At 44.5% G+C, this 22,533-nt stretch overlaps 1 long non-coding RNA gene across 1 annotated transcript; it reads left to right on the plus strand.

Moving 5' to 3' along the window:
* The first annotated feature begins 16,769 nt into the window (after positions 1-16,769).
* On the plus strand, positions 16,770-21,726 carry LOC142600583 (uncharacterized). Its single transcript, XR_012834146.1, has 2 exons — positions 16,770-19,516; positions 20,040-21,726. It is a non-coding gene; the product is annotated as an uncharacterized LOC142600583 (long non-coding RNA).
* The last annotated feature ends 807 nt before the right edge of the window (positions 21,727-22,533 follow it).

The following is a 22,533-nucleotide window of genomic DNA, read 5'->3' on the forward strand; positions in this document are numbered from 1 at the left end:
ATCTTCAGGATTGCTATTCCTAATTAATAAGGTAACCACTCTTGCTGGAATAGACTTTTTACAATGCATTAATAACTCCCAATTCCTATTACATATTTATCAAGAGCAATATATTATATTTCAAATGTTTAACAGAAGACTCCCATAAGGAAGGATCTAATAAAATACTCTATTAGATATCGAGTAGTTTTAACTGTACTGCAGATTCTCTCAGTGCCTCCTGCTGCTTCTGAAAGATGAGACAATGAAATCCACATTGCAATGTGGTGCAACATTTTATCTGAAACTGGGTGAGGTTCTTGGAGTGCCATGCAGAGTGCTAACACACTGGCTTGGGTGACCTGAATACACACACACGCACCCATCAAATAGCATCATTTCATTACTTCCCCCCTATTTCCCCCCAGGGCTAGTTTGATGTGTACTTTAGAGGATGCACAAGTCATTCTGCAAAGTAGTCAATGCCTAGTGTTTAGGATTTGGATTGCATTTCAGAGTAATGCAAGCGTTTTACTGTAATGTCTTATGCTGAACCTTTTGTAAGTGTTTATCTGTTAAATCAGAGTCCTCCACAGATATCATGCACAGCATGTGCTTATTTTCAATGTGGAAAGAAAGTACTTCATGTGAAGCTATAACCGTGCAACAACCAACTACTCTTACCTCCTTCTTCATCTCTGCAGTACTGCCACCAGCTTTGGAGTTCCTGGTGCCCCAAGGTGACAGACAGCACGAGAGCTTGGATAGGCTCCGCTTGCGCCGCTTGCAGCCCTCCAAGCCCAAGCATTTACCTTCAGCTTCCCCGAGTCCTGCCAGACCCAACTGACCTGGTTGCGGGTCACCCCAAGTGACTTTGGCTTCTCTAATGTAAATACGTACCGGCCTGTGTCAAAAAGAGAGGAAGATGTAAAATAGCAGTAGAAGTCACGAAAATAATCATGATTAGGACGTAACAGTAGGAACTGAATATAATCCTCTCTTAGGAGGGGATAAGAAAAGGGAAAGGAAAATTATGGAAGGTGTTAACCACTTTTTAAAGATGTTTTGATGATAAGGCTGGTACAAAAAAAAACCTCATGTGGAATATAATTCTCTGCTGGCAAGCAGCAATTTTGGACACCTTTCAATCATTCTGATATCTAGCAACTCGTTACTGTCATATGTAAAATGCAGCACAATTATTCCATTGAATGTTGTACAGTTTATGTAACTACACTTTTGCAATCTGCCTTGATAATTTGATGTGGTTTTAAATATTAGACAATCAACACCAATAAAGCAATAGCCCTCTCTGATTTACTGAAATGTACGTAACTATAGAATTTTCATGACGGAATATATCTGATAAAGTTGTTTTTCACCAAGCTCAGGCCTTCTTATAGGCAGATGTAGTGTTGACCAGTACAACATGAATCCAATGTCAATAACAACAAATCCAAGAAAACCAAAATTTGATGGCCTTTTGTTGCTGTGAATTCCTACTTATGCTCAGGACATCTTGCTTTCAGAAGATATTAAATGGAAAAAAGCTTTTAGAAATGACACAAAATGAAGTTAATTTTGTTAAGTGTTCTCACTTATCAAACCAATTCTGAATAAGTGAACTGCAAATCTGCTTCATGGATTGATATAATTTAAGGTTGATATAGTTTAATGAATGTATTAGTAGTGAATAACGAGTGGAATTGGAGCAGTATATGAGACAGCGGCACAGAGCAACTTTTGTTTTTAAGACTTCTTAATTGCAGAAGGAAAAAATTTCTCTCACTCTTTGAGCACTGCGATCATTTTAGCAACTGAGCAGAATCTTTTAAGGGTGGTGAGTGCAATAAAACAATGCTGTGGTTTGCTTTAACTGCTCAGATCAAGGTCCCAGTTAGCTTGCTGGCACAGGTCTGCTGGAATGGATTTCGTCATCTAGGGGCTGTTCATGCTGTGTTTAGTAATCAAGGCATTTAATAACTGCAACTCGGTGAGTCCTGTATATAATTTCACATACGTGGTTATAACACTTGCATTGCTGATCCGTAACTTTGGAGGTAGGAGGTATTGGCCATAAGGAGGGGAGAAAAATGGGCAGTGGGCATTAAAAAAATCTGTTTGGTCAAACCCACGTAGGATTTTGCAGTGCTTTCTGCATGGATGTTCCTTTATGACTGTTGTCATATTCATGCACAGAGGTTTGAGCCAATTATACTTTTTTTTAAAAAAAAATTAAAATGGCATATTTAAAAATAGATCCTAACCGTCCTTTTCAATCTCACTAATTGTATACAACACAGCACCTGTACTGAAGGTGCAGGATGTCTCTCTCCTGCTTGCCCTTTGCAAACAAAAGAAGTCATGTCAAAATGTACATGGGCTTTTAAAAAATCTTACTATGTTTCCCTTTCATTTGGAGCATTGCCACCCCTCCAACCCCCCAGCTCCCTTTATTGTGGCAAATAGGAAAAATCAGTGCCTGTTTAATAGTCCCTTAGCTCTTCTCCAAACTAAATAGGTCAAGATGCTGATTTTCCAGAGATGCTGGGTAACCACGTTTTGGCAGAAATTGTGCTTGGTCAAATTTTGTGACAAGCAGGCATGTTGGAGTGGGAGGCGTACACCCTGGTTTGGTGTACTCCTTTCATGTGGAGTCTCATCTTAGCATCCCAAACGCGAGAGCTGAAGTAATTTCCTCCTTTTGGGACCCTCTCCGTCCTAACCCCTTTTTTAACGAGAGGCAGTGACTTACACAATGAATACAACATTGAAGGCACCGTCCCATCAGCATTCACACTCTGTAACAGCTTATTTTAAAAATGCTAATTCTTGATTTTCCCACCTAGCATAATTTTTATTTGTTTTACTGCGGTTGTATGGAGCTGATGATTTTCATTCAGCCATTCCCAATGTACTCAGATCTTGTCTCTTGAGACATTAAAAGCAATACAAGACTGAACTTGGTTTGGAAAGCACAATACAAAAGCTTCAACACAGCTGTGAACTCCACATTTCTGCTGCCGTTACAGTGTCCTGCATCCACTTATTCATGGCATAGTTCCCTTCCCCTATCCCTGCAGAAACATGGAGCGCAGTGGTGCGCTCCATCTGCCCTGGCCTCTGATGGGAAAAAGGGGAGCAGGCTGCCACTCTGCTGCCTGTCCCCAGCCCCAGCCCCCTGCTCCAATCCCCGCACTCAGCGGCTCTATAGCCCATCTTCCCTGGGGTGCTGGTTGAGCTGCTCCAACACCGTGCTGATTTGCTGTCATTCATGGTGCGTCTCCCAGGTTCTGATTTGCCCTTCTGGTTCTCCAGAAGATGCTGGGGCTGTACAACCGGGCAAGGGGGAGACCTACCTGGATGGATTCTGACAACAGCCATGGCTGTTTAAGAGGTCTATATAAAAATGCCAAAATTCACTCTATCTGACATCAGCTTTCACCCTTTCTGGAGAAGATATAGCTTTCTTATCATCACGTAACTGCCTTTGGGCTGGATAAGTGTTCTCTAATGCTAGGCCTATCAAAAAGAGTACAGGAAAGCCCCAATATCCCCAAGCTATCTACTTTAAGCCTGGGTAATTTTATCATGAGTCTTTAAGAAATTATAGAAGAATTACAGAATCACAGAATAATTTAGGTTGGATGGGACCATGGGAGAGCATCTGAGCCAATCCCCTGCTCAGAGCTGGGCTAACTTAGATCACATTGCTCAGGGCTGTGTTTGCTTGGGTTTTGAATATCTTCAAGGATGGAGACTCCACAGTCTCTCTGGACACCTGGTCCAATGTTTGTTCATCCTAGTGGTGATTTTTTTTTCCCTATCATCTCATAGGAATTTCTTTTGTTGCAACTTGTCCACTGTCTGGATAAACGTGCTGGATGAAAGACTTTAATGCAATGTGACATCAGGCTCCATTTGCTATGTCTGCACTGGTGAAATTAGAAGTTCTTTAACTGTAGGGCTACTTGGACTATTTGAAATCAGTTGTTGGTCTCAGTCCAGTAATGGCACCTGTGTCACAGAGCTGCCAAGGTCATTTGAACAGCTTGTCAACCTTTCTAGCAGAGTGAACGGAGAGATAAGGACCGAAAGGACAGACAAAACCATCCCCTTCATGCCCAATACAGCTCTTTCCAGACAGGCTTAAAGGATACTTTCCAGCAGCCACCAGTGCTTTGCTGGTGTCTGCCCTGAGTTTCATCTGTTTCTAAGGAGAGGGGTGCCTTTTGCCAGTGCAGTCATTGCAGCACCTTCTGTGAATGCCAGAGGCTGGCCCTCTGCGCTCACCGAGCTCCAGTGACTGCTGCCAAACTGGTGCTCCGCGACACGGCCAGTTCTCCCAGCCCATCTGTCTCCTCCATCAGGCCCAACGTTAGCCCTACGCTAGCACGACGTTGGCAATACGCTCCCCATCCCATCACACACACCTCTGTGCAGTGAAGGGAACAGAACAGTTGCAGCCCCGGTGTGAAAGCTGTCCACCCACCAGCCCACCTTCTGCAAAGCATGGGTATTCTCGTTTGCTCTTCTGAGAAGTGCCAGGAATAATGCACCATCCGATTCTGGCCCGTTTTAACTATTGCAGACACCTCATCTTGCAGATTAATTTAGGGTGGATGTGCCTTCTTGGCCCAAACTTTATCTCAATACTTTCACTTTAACCATCTGGACATGCAGGGTCCCTACAGACTCCCCTGTGACAGCTATCAGTGCAGAGTCTGCGTCCAACTGCGCTTAACTCTAGCCATGCTTTGTTTTTATTTTGCCATGACAGAGTTGATTCTCATTTCTTTGGCTATTAACTTCCTTGTTCTTTGCCTTGACGACAAGAAATCCTGCAGTGATGCAAAACAGGAAAGACAAGGGATGGGACACCCTAATCATGGTAGCATAGTGTTATAAAATAAAAAAATCTGTAGGAAATGATCAAGGGATATGAGAAGGTAGTGGGCCAACAGCCACTGCAGTACCCCAGTCACATGAGGACATTGTTGTTGAGTAAATGTTTGGTGCCTATACAGAAAGAAGTTACTCCTGCAGAGACAACCTTTTTATCCTGAGACTGAGACTGACCAGAGAGATTTTCATCTATTCATCTGTAAAGGTCTGACCCATAAGGCCCTGATCCTGGATAGCTGCTTAGGACAAGCTCTGACCGGACAGGCTTTGTACTGAAGGTGCAGGATGTCTCTCTGCTGTTTGCCCTTTGCAGAAGGGTGTCCAGTCTGTCCCAAACTTGCTGATTCCAGCATGTAAAGTGGTCTTTTTAGGTTGCTTGGAGACCCCTTCCCACCTTTGCATCCTATTAAAAACCTCTCTGGATAGACATCCTAATGCTGTTTGATTTGTGTTTATTGCCAAGGACTGAGACAGAGACAGAAAGTGTCCTTGATTTCAAGCATTCCTGTTGTCACAGACCTGTCTTTAAAGGCCAGAGAGAGAGACTCTGCTGCTGCTGTGTCAACCTTCAATCCACAAAAATTATCAGAGCAATTTTTTTCTCAGTAAGAGATAGCTTCTTCTTGTAGGTAGGGGAATTTTCTCCCTTTACTCAGTGTAATGTTTTCTGACAACAGGGAGGACATGTAAGTGGAGGTAGGCTTTCTCAAGTCTTGATTTGGGTGGTTTTTTTGAAAAAACCTTCTCTGACAGATAAATATATGGCTAATCTTGCTTGGTAGCTGCCAGAGTTGTCTTCTAGTTCTTTGCTTTAACTAATGAGTTTCCATCTCTTCCCTTTCTGACCCTCTGTACTTAAAGTCCTAGGGTCAAGTCTAAAACTTGACCAAGTCTAAAACAGAGACCAAACCCTATATGTTAATCATCAGCAGAGATGGACAGTCCCCAGGGCAACAAGGGCACGAGAAAGTCAGAGCACTGTTTTCACTGAAATGCTTCTTTTATTAGGGAAGGGAAGAAAAACATGATGGTTGCCCATGTCTTGGCTGAGGTTTTTAGCTAAGGTCTCCTGCATGCCTCTGAAACACTGAAGAGCATTCTGGTCATCTTGGCCATGCTGCCAGACCTTGGCTCCTACATAACTGGTCTGACTTCCAGCATACTTGGAACATACGCTGACTTCAAGGGTGTTGGTAGGCTGAAAATCCAGCTGCACTTCTGAAGCTTAAACACAGACTCGGGAATCCAACTTAAGCTTTGATTTTTTTGGAAAAGTACGCCTTTAGTCAACAAAGTGATACAGGACTTGGCCTGGCTTTCCTTCAAAAGCCGGGAGCACATTATACAACTCACGCAGTCTCCGCTCTGCTGCAAGCCTGCCTTCAGAAGACTGTGGCTTTCTCAGATAAATGAAGCCTTATCTAATTATTTATTTATATATCAACAGTCCCCAAAGAATGCTGAACACTGCAAAATTATATCATAGGTGTAAGGAGGAAATTAAGCTTCATGCTTTGAAATGGAAGAAGGCATTAACAGTTCCCACAATGACTTGTTTATTGCAATGTCCCTTCACATAGGCTGTCTTTGTGATATTGTTTGACCCCTAGGCTGAGCTCTGGAAAATAAGTGCAAAAGCCCCAACTCTGCATTTTTGCAGTGGCTGATACCTTCCAGCTGCTCACTGCACCCCCTCAACCCCCTCGCAATAGAGGGGCAGCCCCGCTAAGCCAAAGTCTCTCAGCTCAGCTTGGAGCAGTCCCTCCCCAGGAAGGAGCCAGTGAGAGACGAATTACAGCCCTTTCGCAGCCACTGCGATCTGCCTGATGCAGTCCAGACAACCGCCTGCTGCAAATTTGGTTGAGTTCACCAAAGACCTCTGCAAGCTACTCATTTTAGATGGTAAGTCCAAAGGGTGAAGGCTCTCTGTCCTGTTTGCAATCCAGTCTGCCACTCAAGCATTTTCCCCCTTTCTTTAAAGGTCAGAATTAAATGGATATCTCTTTACCACTTTACAGATAAATGCTTTGATACGTGAGTGCTCAGCAGCCATGGGGATGAATACAGAATGTGGTAAATATCCTGATAGACAGATGAGATTTTTAAAATATGGGATTGTGCTTGTAATATGGAAGAGGAGGTGAATTTCTGATTGTTAGATTTGGCAGGGGTGGCTCTCTTCTCCTCAAGTTATCTTCTGTGCTGAATGAGTACTGACTGACATTAGAGAGTCAAGCTGCATAACACATGGAGATTATTAGTATTCAGTAAACAGATATGCTTGCAGCTCTCCAGCCCTGGAAATCTGCAGTGAAAATGTTCCCTCTGGCCGAAGGAGGCTCCAGCTGCTGCGCTGACAGCAGGAGCCAGAGGTGAGGTCAAGGTACCGCTTAGGGCCAGCCTGCTCCCCGCAACGATGGACACTTCTCCGGGGACACGAGAGCCTTTTCCCCTGAAAAAGCTCCTTGCCAGTAGCCGGAAAGAATCATGATCCCTGCTCTCAAATGAGTTTATGTTGCCTCTGTATTTCCATAGGGATCTGGGTATCCACGGACAGTAGCGAGAGGAAAGCAAGACCTGGCTGTTTGTTAGAGCCACCCAGCAATGTTGCAGGAAAACTAAAAGGTTTTACAGAAACATGTCAGCAAACCTCTGCCAAAACACAGCCAGAAACCTGGCTGCCTTTCTGCCAGGCTGCCTCAGATCTCCTAGGATCCTGCCTTTTGAAAGAAAGAGGAAATCAAACTGAATTTAAAAAGAATAATAATTGACAAACCATATTTGCAAATCTAATGAAACACCTCAGTGCGTACATTAATTGGCTCATGTTGTCACAAACACACCTGAGGCATGCTGATACCGGGATGTCCATAGAGCTTGCTCGAACCAGTGTCACGTGCATCCCTTCCTGTCACACTGCTCCCACAGCAGACCTGGAGATGAAAGCCTTTGCCCTTCCTCTCCCTTATTAGCTTTCTGGAGGGTCATAAAGAGGGAAGTCTAACAGTCAGAGCGCACCTTCCCGGGTTCTTTCACTTACTGGAAGACCTCTGCAAGTTGTTATTCTTTCTATTGGAAAATGCTTGCTTGCATTCAATGCTGTATATCGGTGGGTCACTTCAGTCAGCCTCTGTACTAAACCATATTTATTGCATCCTGCCATATTACAATTGACTGTACCCTGCCATTCCTCATCTTTATAACAACAATAAACCCTTAAAATTAAAGCAATTTCATTTTGGATAGAAAAATGTAATAAGCCCTTGAGTGAGCCTCTAAAAGGTCACAGTTGTTTTAAATAAATATTAAAATCGATGCATGATCTTGGTGAATTCTGATGAGAAATCTTTATTAAAACCTGGTCTTATTTTTTAATAAGAGAATCTGTAAGACTAAACATTGAGGGTCTTTATGTGTATACACATGAGCGTACACACATATGCCATTGGCACGTAGCAGCGTTGGTTGTGATTCCAAATTCTGAAGTCTTTCACAAACACTAATTAAAAGAAATATAAATTCTTAATATGACTTAGATCAAGGTAGCACTATGACGTAAAAGGCAAGAGGATTTTTTTTCTTAAGTCTCATTACTAGAGATGTACTACTAGTAATATTTTCACTTGAAGGTACTTACCTGAAGTGAGTCATGGCAGAGGTCTCGCTATGCAGAGTGTTGTGCATAGAAAGTCATAGTCTCAGTGTTCAAGTACGTGTGATGTGCAAAAGAAAAAGGAAGCAGGAAGGGGGGGGCAGCGTGAACCCTCTTTTTCTCTCATGGGAGTGGAAGCGCCAGCTCACTGCATGACCATCCTTCCTCAGATTGTTTGTTCTGGATAGTTTGTGGGGAAAGTAAGCTTTGAGGTGGGTGGGTGAAAGTTGCTTCCATGAATGTTGAAAGGGATTTTGCCCATGGTGAAGGGAGAAGTGGGAGAGGGCAAACATGGGCTTGTGGGAGAGATGGAGATTGAGGTGACTGAGGATGCTCCTGGCAATGGAGTGACAGTAACCTTCTCTAAATGAGATGATGGGACAGGAATTGTTTCCCTAGGGGTTTAGAGAGATAGGACTGAAAGCTGGTGGTTGATGTGGTGGAAGATGAAATCAATGGGGTGACTTGAAGGGGTCAGAAAGAAAGTATAGTAAAAATAGTCTTAGCAACAATATTTCTTATATTTATTATTTTTTTATGCTTGTGTTGGTCATGTTCTCAAATAAAAGGACAGCAAGGTTTCCAGAACAGTTGCCAGAGATGAGGAGGCAGTATCAGTCAAGAGTGTGGAAGAGGTGAAAATCTGGTAGGATGAGGGGAGATGTTTTTGGAGTTCAGCAGGAAGAAGCAATATAACTGTAAGAGACGGCCTGAATACTAGGCCACCATTCCCTTGGTGGAAGGGACAGATAGGGAAGCAGAAGATAAAACCAGAACACAGGCCAGAGACATAGATCACATGCTGCTCCTGCCGTGATGGGGGAAAAGCAGAGATGTTAAAGGGCATACCACCTTGCTAAAATCCTTTTCACCTGGAAAGTGAAGAATGAAGCTAAATGGAATGAGTCCTAAACTATTGAAGCGCTATATATTTAAAAATGTAACAAAACCCCAAAGCTTTGCTTTCTAAGTAGCATTTATTTATCTTCACGTACCTCTCAGCTTGCACAGTGATATTACCACCCCTCAACCTCTCTGTCTGGTTGCAGGCAATGAATTTCTGCTTCTTACAGCAGCTCCCATGCATTTCATGCAGGTCCTTCTGCCAGGCTGTGCCGGGCACGCTGGCGGCACTCCAGGGATGAGCTGGCTGCTTAGTGTGGCTTGACAAGCCTCAAAAGTGTTGTGCCTGTTTGCCCCTGCTTGATTTATAGTGCCGGGGCTGTGTGGTGCTCAGGTTATATTTTTTTCATTATTTCATTGTCCATTTCTATTCAGCAACCTCAGGTACTTCCCACTGAAACTGCTCTTGTCTTTTGCATTTCTTTGCTCAGAACGGTGTTTAAAGTATAGCTTTGGTTATCTTCCTTTTTTGATACCCTTTCTGCTCCTGCCGTAGTGTCACTTGTGACACAGTTTACACAATATAATGAAGGTTATCATTTGGGTGATTAAATCGCTATGTTTAAACACACTGTTTGAGCTTATTGGAACATTGGAACAGACTGTGCAGTTGCTGACATTTTCACAATGAATCCTGCAAAATTGCCTAGTCCTCCTGGGTTTCTGATCTTCTCAGCCTGTGGACTGTGGATTACATGTTCAGAACCTGCATTTTATTGCAGGCAGAATAAGGACATTATTCCATTTCTCACAGTCTTAAGAGAACTTGCCCAGAAATGAGAAATGCTGTTGAAAAAGCCTTGCCTTGCAGGAGCTGAGGTTATGGCATGGAATGATCATCACACAAGTTATGGCACATGGTGTGCAGTACACGCCATTACCTGCTCCGCGTCTTAAATTACAGAGCGGAAATCAGTCTCGTAATCAGCCCCTGATTATGCTATTTGCTGTTGTTACGTGCTAAAAGAGGAGAGCATCTGCTTCTTCTTTTTAAACACTTGTTTATGAAGCAAGTTTTCCTGCCAAGAATATAAGTGAAGGACTGCTTGTATCCCGGCTGCAGGAGAAAACTGGACTGGGAGATATATATCTAAGCTTCATGCGAGGTGTAGGATCCTCCTGGAGATGGGATGGGGGAATATGACTCCATGGCCAGCCCCCTGGGGAAGGGGCTGTCCTCCACCCTGCCACAAGTTCAGAGAAGACTTCACCTGCCTTGCAGCCCTTCTTCTGTAGGGGCTTGTTGGTGCGGAGCAGTGCGTGCTGGCCTCGTCAGCACCGGTCTTCTGTAGCTTTTGGCTACCTGGCTGTCTGTTCTTACTAGGGAGCCTTTTCACTGTGGTTTTCCTGCTCTACTTCTGTCCTCTGGGACAACTCTTTGACTTGTAGTACTAATTTGCTGAGTCTCCGCGGTCTTGGAGTTGAAATAGCAAAGCTGGTGTTTCCTTCTTTGTACTTCCCACATCCCTTCTCCCTGCGGTAGCAGAGAGCCCAGGAACCTGGCGATGAGGAGTGAACCATCCACTTCAACAGCTTCAATCTGCACTTTCTTTCTGGGAAAACAAGCCTGGGCAAGGGCATCATGAGATCTTCTCTCCAGAGTGCAACAGTCTCACTATTTTTGTATTATTCAGTCAGATTTTTAAAGCAATTGAACCTCTCCTTGGAGCTTTAATAGTTGTTTGGGATTTCACTTTAAAAAAAATAATGGAATAATGGCAAGCTACAACATCCAAATAACTTCTAAATTAGTGTGATCAGTGCCAAGCATATCAGTGCTAAGCCAAAAATCCAGAGCCTTGGACAACACATCATTCAGCTAGTTGATGTATATTCATTAATTGGTATGGGAGTAGGGAGGGAACAATGCACAAATGGAAATGAATTCTTGGTTTTAGTTTATGTATACAAATATTAAAATGGAACTGGTTTTGTTTCATTGTTAAATTCCAGAGTTTTTTTCAAAAGCACACTATTAGTCCCAGCAAACAGTTGGAGAAACAATAGCTAATTTAATTTATCATCTTTTGCATGCACAGCTGTGGATGGGAAGGAAAGCTCTGGTTTTGGCATCAAAGACCTTCAAGACTGAGCTTTGCTAGCTTTAAGCCATTTTAAGAAGAATGCTTGGTTACTAATCTTTGTGTGAGGAAATTCAGAGCTCCTCGAAAGCTGGAAAGGTTGAGTTCACAGCTCAAAGTCTGTTCCAACCTGGGGGCTGGCTCCTTGTGTGTTGCCCTCTCTGTTGCTTAGCACTGCCTGTCTTTCACAACATTTAATCGCAGGCTTGCAAGACCACGTGGAGGGGACGCTACAAATAGCAACTTGCAAGGGAAAAGTTAGCCTCAGGAAGGTTTCCCCTACTTTCTGCAAGCCATCGCTGAACAGTGACACAAACTTTTTATTTAGCGGTTGTCCATTTCCTATGATCTTTAAGCTAAAGCCACCCAATTAAATGCCTTTCTGAATCTCATTTTACTACTAATCTTGGGTTAAGGGGCAAGGAGATGAAAAATGAGCAGTGTGTGATTTGTCAGTCATTAAAAGGGTGACTGGCGGCTCATCTTGTGTTTATGCTCTTGAAGTTCACCATAAGTCGGCGAATCCACATGAGCCGAGGGAAGTGCAGGTACCAGCCTGTAAGCCAGCTGCCAGCCTATGCCAGTGCGTGCATTGAAGTGCTGGTGGCTTGTTCTCTACTCTTCTGTGGTTTTTCTATTCAGGAAGCTGTGAGAGCAGGAAATGAGTGTGATTCCTCTTTCCACTGCCTTTCTTTTGGTGATGTTGCAGGAGGAAAGTCTCTATTCCTTCCCTGTGTTGCTGGTTTGATCAAACTCTCCTAAGGCAAAAAGCAGAACGTGCGTGTGGCAGTCGAGTACGTGGGTGTGGGGGCAGTAAAATCCTGTTTGCACCCCTCTCCCGGTGCCGTCAGCTGGGAGTGCAATGCTCTTTGGACAGGCACCAGAGAGAGTAAAGGGGAGGGAGAAAAGTGGTCTGTGAAAGAGACATTGCCATTTCTGGTACAGAGCACTGGGATGCTCAGTGCACGGCAGAGACAGGAGAAGGAAAGGAGGGAATAAGAGGGAAGGTGACATGCTTCAGTGTGATCACACAGCTAGTCTGCAGTCCTGATACATATGCCCTATGCTCCGGCGAGCTGTCATGCATTGTATATTTACAATATCCCCTTCAGAGAAAGGGGAGTGAAATGCAATCTATCTGTCACATTTCCTCCATGCGTGGGGTTTAGGGCTAGGTGATTATTTGCACAGCGGTGCAGCTCAGGGCACAGCGCCAGCACCCACCCCACAGCACCCATTTGGGGAGACCTGGGCAGTACACGTCCCCACGGGAGTGCCGGGCACCAGCCTCTGCCCTGCTGGAAGCCAGGGCTGTGGGTAGGTAATGCAATTCGCTGGCTGGGAGAGGTATTTCCCGTGAGCGTGTTTACAACGCTTTGGCAGGGCATGTGTTACTGCCGTATTTGAACTGCTCATTGATTCGAGCTTGCAGGCTCCTGCCTGTTCCCTTGAGGCCTGGCCCTGGCCGAGCACCACGGGGATTCCATCGGTGCGGATGCCATCGGTGGGGATGCAATCAGCAGGGATGCTGCTCGCGGCAGCGCCTTGGCCAGCACCGGCTGTCCCAGCAGACCTGGAAAACCTCTGACAGAAGCTGTGAGAGGGACACTCAGCAGCTCAACAAAGAAGACAGATGCTGGGCAGGAGTGGTCCTTGAATGCAGTAGCCCACAACAGAGTAGAAATAGTGGTACAAAAAATGTGCAGGGACGGGTTTGGATGCTGAGGGTCAGTGATGAGAGAAACACAAGCATGAATTTCCTCCCGATTTTTTGCTGCTTTGAATATTACTGAAGCATCTTGCGTGCTGCCACAAAAAGAGATGTTCAGCACTAACTACCAGCTCAACCGTGCTCAGGCTTTCACAACTGCGTGCTTTGGAAAGTAAGCACTACACCCAGCTAAAAACTGCACCTGACTAAAGGCTGAGTGAAATAAATGCGAAAGTGACTATTTAAGCTTGAAAATCCATGTCAGGGTTGAGATGACTTGAAGACGTGATTGTGCTGTCTAAAGGTAGCTTCGTCTGAGCTTGCTTCACTTTAGAGCCAAAATTACTGTGACATGAACAGCAAGAAGTAAGTGTGTTGTATGGGGTAAAGCTGACTAGAATTGAAAAGCTGAGTAGAGGAGTTGCAGATTTTCTTTCAAAGTGTTTTCATAGTAAGTGGAGCCCTTTGGGGAAAAAAAAAACCACAACAAAAACCAACAACAAACACTTGACTTTTTGGGCTATTTTTTTTTAACGTCCTAGAAAGTATTTCTGCTAAAAAGATTCCCAGAGCTGTGTCCAGATCTCCTTTCAATGATATTAGCCCAGGCTTTAAAGAACAGAGGAGTTCTTTCTTAATTGTTTTTTAATTGCGATCTCCTTTTAAATTGTTTTAAAAGCTGCTTTGTTTGTGGTAGAGAGGACCACTTCTTCTGTTCCCACCCAGGGAACGACAGCACAATGCGAAGAAGCAAGAAAATAGAATATTGTATTCCAGTACAATGTATCCATTAGTGAGGGATGGGAGTCACTAGTTTGCCCTTGAGATTTAAAAAAAAGAAATGGGGAGGAGAAACCGAGCCCTGGGCACCGTGGGTGCTCCAGCTTTTGTGGTACGGGTGAGGATTGGAAGAGGATTTTACCCACAGAGGAATCCATTCTGTCCATGTGAGTCTGCGTCCTCCTGGCACGAGGACCTGTGTGACTCAGTGTCTTGAGGACCCTTGGGCACACATGAGGTCTGTGACCAAGTGGTTGGTGGGGACCCGTTAGAGGTCCTGGCCTAAGGACTGGCATGTGGGTGGCAGCTGGGCTGTGTGACGCTCTCTAAAGGCTGTTTCAATATTGTTATCCTTCATTGTCTATATCTGGTTTTGTACTCATCTCATATTCACAGTTATCCATCTCCTCAATCAGTCATTGCATTTTCACCTTCAGAGCATCTTCGCCTGACTAAAATATGATATGAAACCGCTAGACCAATACTCTGCTTTTTCTGCTCCCATTTGATCCTGGACTCTGGCTTATGCTTAGCTAGTTTTTAATTTAAGTTTTATCCTGCTGCCATCTAGAAAATGCCTCCTTGTCTGCAAATACAGTTTTTCTAATCCGCCTGTCACTTCCTGAGCCAATCTTCAACAAATTACTCAATTTTTTTGTTCTTGTGGATAGTGGATACAGTGCCAATTTAAGTTGCTTTTGCTCATCTTTTGTGTGAAATGGACAGCTGCGTTGTCTGTGGAAAACAATTTTAATAGGTTTGTGCCACACTGTGAAAAACATGTGAGAATGTACTTTTAAAAGTGAACCAAATAAAGCTAAAACTTCTGCTTAAAGTAATAATTTACCTTTGCTGCTATGCAGTTACACTGATTCATCTACTGAAACACAATAAAAATAGTGTTCTGGTCCTTAGAGCCTCAGTTGTGTTGGGAATTTTGCATATGGTAAGAGGAAATGATGATTACCTCTGATAAATGTCATATCTGCAGCTTGGTATAGAAGAGTGCTGTATTCATACCAGTGCTCTTCAGGGAGAAGAATAAAATAAGCAAAAAATCCCATATTGCTTTATTTTTCATTTAGTTGCATCATTGGTATTTATACCAATGCCTTAAGCTTATCTCAAAGTCACTTTTATTAAAGCCACTTTTGGGATCATCCTAATAAATGTCAGTTGTTCTGTTTACTCTCCTTCTGTAGCAGAAGTTAGTTGTGATGGGCACGAAAGTTGTGTCAGTCTGTGAGCATAAGCAAAAGGTGGGTTGGTGGGGTTTTTGTGAACAGCCATGAAAAGGTTTACTTTTGAATGAGGTTTAAAAAAAAAATCATCTGAAAATTAAATTTCACACAAGAAAGTTTGCAATGAGCAGGAAACAAACATTTGCCCTTGGGAATTTCTTTGTTGGAAAGATCCTTCCAGCCAGCCCTAGCTCTTCTTTCTCTGTTGCACTGTTGCCAATGCAATACAGCGATACTCTGCAGTTGACAAGAGGTTGCGCTTTTTTTTAAAAGCAAGGTCGTTGTCTGGTATGAATCCCCAGGGTTGACATTTCCAGGTTTTCCCAGCTCTCCCAAGGACGGCAGTTTCCTTGCTTTTCCAGCAGCCCCCACAGGAGCAGCGTGGTGGCTTCCCAGGGCGTTCGCCTGTGCCAGAGAGGGAGCGGAGCCACCCTGGTTTACAGCCCCAGGCAGCTCCTGAGACCAAGTCCAGGCTGCCCTCGCACTCTCCGGGCGCCCCGTGGTACGTACGTAACTCCTGTTGAGCGCCGCTGGCGTAGGGCTTTGCACGCGTTTGGTATGGGCTGTGAGGAATGGCGCTTAGCTTCTCAGGTGAAACTGGAGAGCCGATTGCACAGCTCCCGATGCCGGGCTGCCGAGGGCTCGGGCTGTGCCTCGCTGCCCAGCATCTCAGCTGGGAACAGCATCCCTGCTCCGGGGTCAGGGCCATTCCAGGTAGGCTCACCAGACAGCCTTGAGCTCCACTGGAGGACTGTCCTTTGATATCTTTGTTATAAAGAGCGTACTAAGCCTGCTGAGAGGGAGGCGTTGTTTGCTTATGGGGCTTAGGTAAGCTTGTTAAGGCTTTAAGTTCATGTGTAAGGCAGCAAGATGATAGCTTTTCACTGGGATTTGATTCAAATCATGTATGTCTGCAAATCCAAACCTTTGCAGCAAGCTCCTGTTGTCATTTTTGATGTCAAAGGTGAATGGCCCGATTCCAATAGGGAAGCAATTTTAAACAATCTTTCCTATCTACAAACAAGCAGTAAATATAATTCTCTGAGCTCTGACTCATTATACAAATAACAGTGCATCGTATCAACCATACATACAGCTGCTCCTTGTGTTCCCTTTGAACACAAGAACGCAAAATGAGTGCTCATAGCAAAAAGCATGCAGTTCTGCATTCCTTTTAATAAAAAAGCAGGGTCCATTTGCAGACACTCTGCTTCAAAGCCCGTGAGAGGGACAAACCTGATCTGCTGCTTTTTGCCCCAAAATAGAGTCACTCGAGTTAGAAGGGCCCTGGGGAAGCCGCCTCGTCCAGCCAGCCGCTGTGATGGGTTTCATTCCCGGGCAGGCTTTGCACTGATGGGACTGTGGGTGTGGGGACCTGCCACAGCTGAGTAATTAATATCTTACAGCATGGGCTGGAGCCCAGAGGGTGAAAGTCCGAGCAAGTCAAGTAGTTGCTTCCTGGTCCCCACAACTGGTTTTTCCATGATGAAAATGAAGCCTGTTGGCAGGCACGGGAAGGAACTGCTTGGCGCCATGCTTTCACTACCCTGTATCAAGGTGTAGGTGTCCCCGAGGTGTCCCCAAGGCCTCTCCCACAAACACCACGTAGCTGTAAAATGAGCACAAGCATAAAAAAAATAACCTGATGATTGTAGGGTTTTACTAGTGCTAGGATATGAAAGAGACAACAGCTTCATTTTGTCGCTGTCCCTTGAGATGAGAAAGGAATAAAGATAGACCAGAATGGACCTGCTTAGGCTGCCATTTCTGTTAAGCTAAGTGTAAACTGGCAGACTTCAACCTCTGAAAGATTTTTAAGCATTCATAACAGAGTGGTGATACAGCACTGAGCCCACACACACGCTCGCAGGTCAGTTCCCCATACCATGTACTTTAAATACAACTCCCTAAGCTACTCCGTTCATGGCCCTGAAGCCTGAAATCGGAGTGATCGGATATAAGGTTATGTTCTTGTCAGCTTGGCCTCCCCCAACTGAGCCTTCTCAGTAAATACATTGGATTTCTCTACATTTGTGAATTCCAGAAGTGAGACTGCCAGCCGTTGGCTGTAAGTGTAGGAAACAACTTATCCCTAAGATGGTAACAAGGCAAACTGGCACCTTTTTTTTCCTAGCAGGATTATCTACCCTCATCAATCACATCTCATACTTGTGAACTAAATTAACAGTTTTCCATGTCAACTGAGTTTTTGTTGCCCAAGCTCAGCTGTGATCGCAAAGAAACAATGGAAATGTTTGCACACATAAACACCAGGCACCTAGGCAACAAAATAGAGGAACCTGACCTGCTTGTACAGGATGTGAAACCAGCGACTACAGGGAGGGCAGAGACACGGTGGAGCTACTAAAGTCACTAGAACACATGTATTCGAGGGTAGGCATTGCTCAGAAATGGAGGTGCAAAAGTAGGAATAATGGCTGTCAATGAACAGGGATAGGAGAGTGGAAGGAGCAAGGGATGTTGTAGCTAATAGTTGATTTCGATCCAAGTCATTTGGGGAAAGGAAATAAAACCTCTGTTGGGATAGTGCTGAGAACTTGGTAAAGTACCTCCTTGCCTCTCTCAGCCATCACACAACTAAGCCTGCAGCCTTAAAGCTTCCTTAGCCACCATTCCTTCTCCTTTCCCCTCTCTTGTTGCCTCATGAAACTCCACCTGAATTCATCTGTCCAGGTTTCTTACTGGATTTCTCCGTGTCTTTCACTCCCCAGGCTAAGCAGCCTCTCATTACAGCCTGCAGGTTATAAATAATGCATTGGGAAGCTTCACTCTTTGTCCACAAAATGCGTGAGCTGGCTGGCAGCATCTGTGTTTCCTGTAGTCAGTGTAATTGCCCAGTTTGTTAAAAAATATGCCGAACCTTGATATTTCAGGAAGGCAAATCTTGGGACGCAGCTCTAGAGAGAATGGGATGACATCTCTGCCGAATCAAAAAGATGTTTTCCTTGTGAGAGCAGCAAAGCCTGGCTCTTACTGGAAGGCCTTAGTGCCAGCATGTCTGTGGCCCTCCACGCACCCATCCTTCTCCATGGCATTGCCAGCACTGGTGTGGGGTCTTGTCATACCAGGCCAAATGTGCCTCATGCCCTGAGAGGGAGCATCCTGCTGCAGAAACAGCTTGGCCACCACCTTGGTCAAGTTCTATGGCCTTCCTTGTGCTCCATGGTCCTCCACGCAGGACAGACCTGAGCTGATGGGGATCACAGTATCCAGCCTCATAGATGGGCTGAGGATTTTTATCCCAGTATTTATATGCTTTTCCGTGGTTGTAAGAAGTCTCAGCTTATATGAAGGGGTAGAAAGAACATTTGGCAAAGGGAAATCTTCCAGAGTTGGAATAACTGAGGGACTAAGACATCCTAAACACATATCCCTGGGAGGTTGTACAGATTAATAATGGTTAAATCTTTCCTGTCTGGAATCAGACAGGTGGCATTATACCTAATGTGGCTCATTTGCCCTAACACCCTCTGGAAGCCCCTGATGCCTAAAAGTTACCTGCCAGGCTCCACATCCATCTGGCAGGACCATTCCTTACATCCAAGACTGGCCACGGAGTGCTTTCTGTGTCAGTGTAAGAAAGTCCATACAAATCCCTTTCTTGATTTAGATTATATTGCTGTAATTGAAGGTTCAGGATTTAAAAGAAAAATTGACCAAATACATTATTCATCTAATATTAGAGAACATAAAACTTCTAGGAGTTAAGCCAGGAGGCCTGTAAGAACCAAGGAGGACTGTATGTTATGAAGAGTAATAATGTGCCTGTGTTAAGTGTCTGTATGATGCAGGGTAAATGAGTGGTTTTAAAATGTCTTAGTATAGATTGAGTTGAGATGAATCACATTAATTTTCAAGGACAGTCTGTCTCTGGCATGGAAAAAGCCAGCCAGTACATCCAAATTCACGAATGTGGGAGATTGTGTATTCAAGTCTTCACTCCTTCAGGGACTCCTCCGCACAGGATGCCTTTTATGCCTCAGCTGTAGGGATGAAATGGAATTAAAAGGTCAAAATATTCAGCAGTTTCACGAACAATGGCCCGGTGCTCATCCTTCTTGCATTGGCCCCGTGGAGAGCTGCCCAAATCAGCCTTCCTCTAGCAGGCTCAAGCACTTGGGAAGGTGTGGGTAAAGCATCAGGTACTTAGTGTGTGCCAAGCTGTGTGTTTTCCTGGCCACGCCAGTACCAGGATCTGCTTTATGCTCGTTATGAAGATGTGAGGAGAACTGGAGGCTGCAAGGTGAGTGCATTAAGAGGAAAGGGATAACTGCGAACTGCTGTGGGTGAGAATTGCAAATGTCTACAGAAGTATGTTTAAGTGAGCACCATTTAGGCTTCTGCTTTATATGTCTTTATCAGCCTCTAATTACTGCTTCAGTGCAAGGCTTCCTGCTTGAGAGGGGCTGTGGAGCCACAGCAGCATGGCTCAGGGCTCAGCTGTTGCTTCTGTCCTCCCGTGATCACATTTAGGACTTAGAGGTGTTACTGCTCTCTGAGCAAGCCTTCTTGCCACAAATGATGGATTAAGTCAAAATGGCATAGCTAACTTTGAATGAAGCTGATCAGAGAGTCCCAGTGCCTCTACTGACAGAATCTGGCAAGATTTGATCATTAGCTCAGATTTTCCCTTGTCAGTAAACTCAGAGGTGCGTCCCACCAGACCCGCTGTCACAGCTCCTGCTGAGCGTTCGCGTGGCAGCTGCGGTTTGGCTGCTGTGCCATCAGTATGCTGGTGACATTCTGCTCCATGTCTTCTTTTTCAGCAGATCCAGATGGTGTCACTTCTCTTTTTTCCCTGAACCTGGCCAAGACAGAGGGCTGGATGAGAATCAGCTGGCAGACAACCTGGCAAGAGGGGGTGCAAGGTGCATGGAGATGGGCAAGAGGAGCAACCCAAGATGCGGCTGCAAGCTGTGACTGCACTGTCACAGCCCAGCTGTGCCCAACTTTGCCAAGGAGTTTGGCCATTTTTGAGTATTTTCAGAATCTGCTGGCTCTCAGTTTCCCACCTAATGAACTTTCCAGGCATTGTCTTCCAATACAGCACTTCGCACAACAGGGTGGACCCTGATTTTTTTGTGGTCTCACCTTCAGGTTAGAGTACTGCAAGGTACTGGCAAGCTGCCTGAGACACGCCTGGTGAGGCTTCCTCTAGGAGAGAATCTGAGGCCAGATTCCTGGCCATGCAGAGGGCATCAGCAATATCTCACTTCTTTCCATCTGCTTCTGGGATCCATTATACCTAATCTACCTCATCAACTCCATTATGAGATTTGGGCAGTTCCATGTAACAATTTGAAGCACTCACCAACCTGAGCCTGGGACCTGGAAACAAGTATAGCAGGCTGATATTTAAACCAGATTTTTCTGTAGAAAGCCTGGATTTGGCAACACCACCTTGTTTCATCATTTTTGTTTGTTTGTTTGGGTTTGGGTGGGGTTTGCCCCTTTTTTAAAAAAAAAAAAAAAAAGCTTGAGTAGACAAGCATTTCAATTAAAAGGGGATGACTGATGGACAGCACAAGGAATGAAGTCTGCTGAGATGATGACCAACAAAAACCTCCCATGTGAGGTGATGTTCATACTCTCTAGCTTAGATGCTCTGAATTGCCTAAATGCATACCTAAATGCAAACTACCCTGAAGGAGATGAGGTGATTATTTTCCCTCAGTGAGCATTTCCAAGAGCCACTGGTGGAGCATTTCATTTCAGAGCGATACCTCCAATCTGTACCTTTTCCCTGGTGGCCCACTTCAGTTTACCTTGCAAAGACGGGTATTTTAGATCACGCTTTTGATTTATTGTTGATGAACACTAGCCGGTAGGTTGGATCGATGTATAAAGAGGAGTTTGCTGCAGTGGAGCTTAACAAGGTGGTGTAGGGCAATCTATTTATTCAATTTATAGTGGTAGAAACATACACTGTAGCTACTGGCTTATTCTGACTATAAATAATGTGTATTTGTCACTTTCGGTATTGAGGGAACTTGAGCAACAGGAACCTCTATTTATCTGAAGTTTTAGCTTCCTTCATGCATCACTGATAGTGGAAATGAAACACAGAAGAAAAAAAAAAAAAAAAAAGATGAAAACTCTGCCATTAGCTTCAGTGGAGCTTTAACATACTGCAAGATGTTCCTGCAGGGATTTCCCATCTGCCTTTACCTGCCAGAGTTACGGGAACTTACCCACCCGGAGCAGCCACAAATATAGAAATGTTTTCAGGATGTAAATGCTTCCCTGAGCATTAGACCCTGCTAGAGATGTCCTTTATCCAAAGATTTTAGAATTTGGGATGTTTGGTCTCCTGCCTTGCAATCTGAATAACTTGTTTTAATTTTCTGTGCATTGTTTCCTCTCCCGCCCATCAATAAAAAGGAAGGAGTGGTGTTCATGACCGTTTAAGAATGGATGCAATGCACTATAAATGATACATTTCTAAACAGCAAACTTTGTGCCAAAGAAGTTCTTCCTCCTTCTCCTCCACACTTTTGCACTGGTAACTGGTTACACTTTGCTGCTTCTTTAAAGTTTCCTTCTCTGTGCCTTTTCCATCACGAATTCTGTTTCAGCTGGCCTTTGTGCAGTACAGACTTATAAAGTATATTTCCCTCTAAACCTCCCAAAAGCTGGGAGTGTGTAAATGAATGCTTCTGTTGCATGCCTAGAAGGGTGCTTTATGGTTTGGGGCTGAAGGTCCCAAACGGTGTATTCTCAGAGCTCCCTGGTGTCTGCAGATTGATGGCAAAGGGAGCAGAGATGTTTAATGAGATAGAGATGCTTGGCACTTTGGAGAATGGGCTTTGGAGCAAAAATTCTCATTGTAACGATGAGGGGCAGCAAAAGGCTTGTGCCACATTTGTAGATTTTTTCAAGCAAACCTGCTGACCCTGTGCAAAGACGCGAATTTCTTCCTTGCAGCTCTGTTGATTGAGTTCCAGGATCTGTGGCTTCAGGGACTCCTGCTGAACTCATACAGTCATGCAGGAAAGATTTTAAAATTAGTAATAAAAACATTGGCAAATAGTTGTAGATGAAATCAGCTATTGCTCTCTGAAATAATCTCTCAGGCTATATCTCCATGGCCTCCGCAGCTCAGTGCCCTGCAGAGATGTGCAAGCCAGCACTGCATACAAGCTTTGTCTTGCTCATAAAACTAGGATGGGGAGGGTGACTAAAATGACCCCCGTGTTGCTTTACATGTCCATTTATGAGCCTAAACCATATTCACAACAAACACTGTCAGCATTTTGTCCC

This window comes from Balearica regulorum, chromosome 1 (genome assembly GCF_011004875.1).
Source record: "Balearica regulorum gibbericeps isolate bBalReg1 chromosome 1, bBalReg1.pri, whole genome shotgun sequence".
Lineage (NCBI taxonomy): Eukaryota > Metazoa > Chordata > Aves > Gruiformes > Gruidae > Balearica > Balearica regulorum.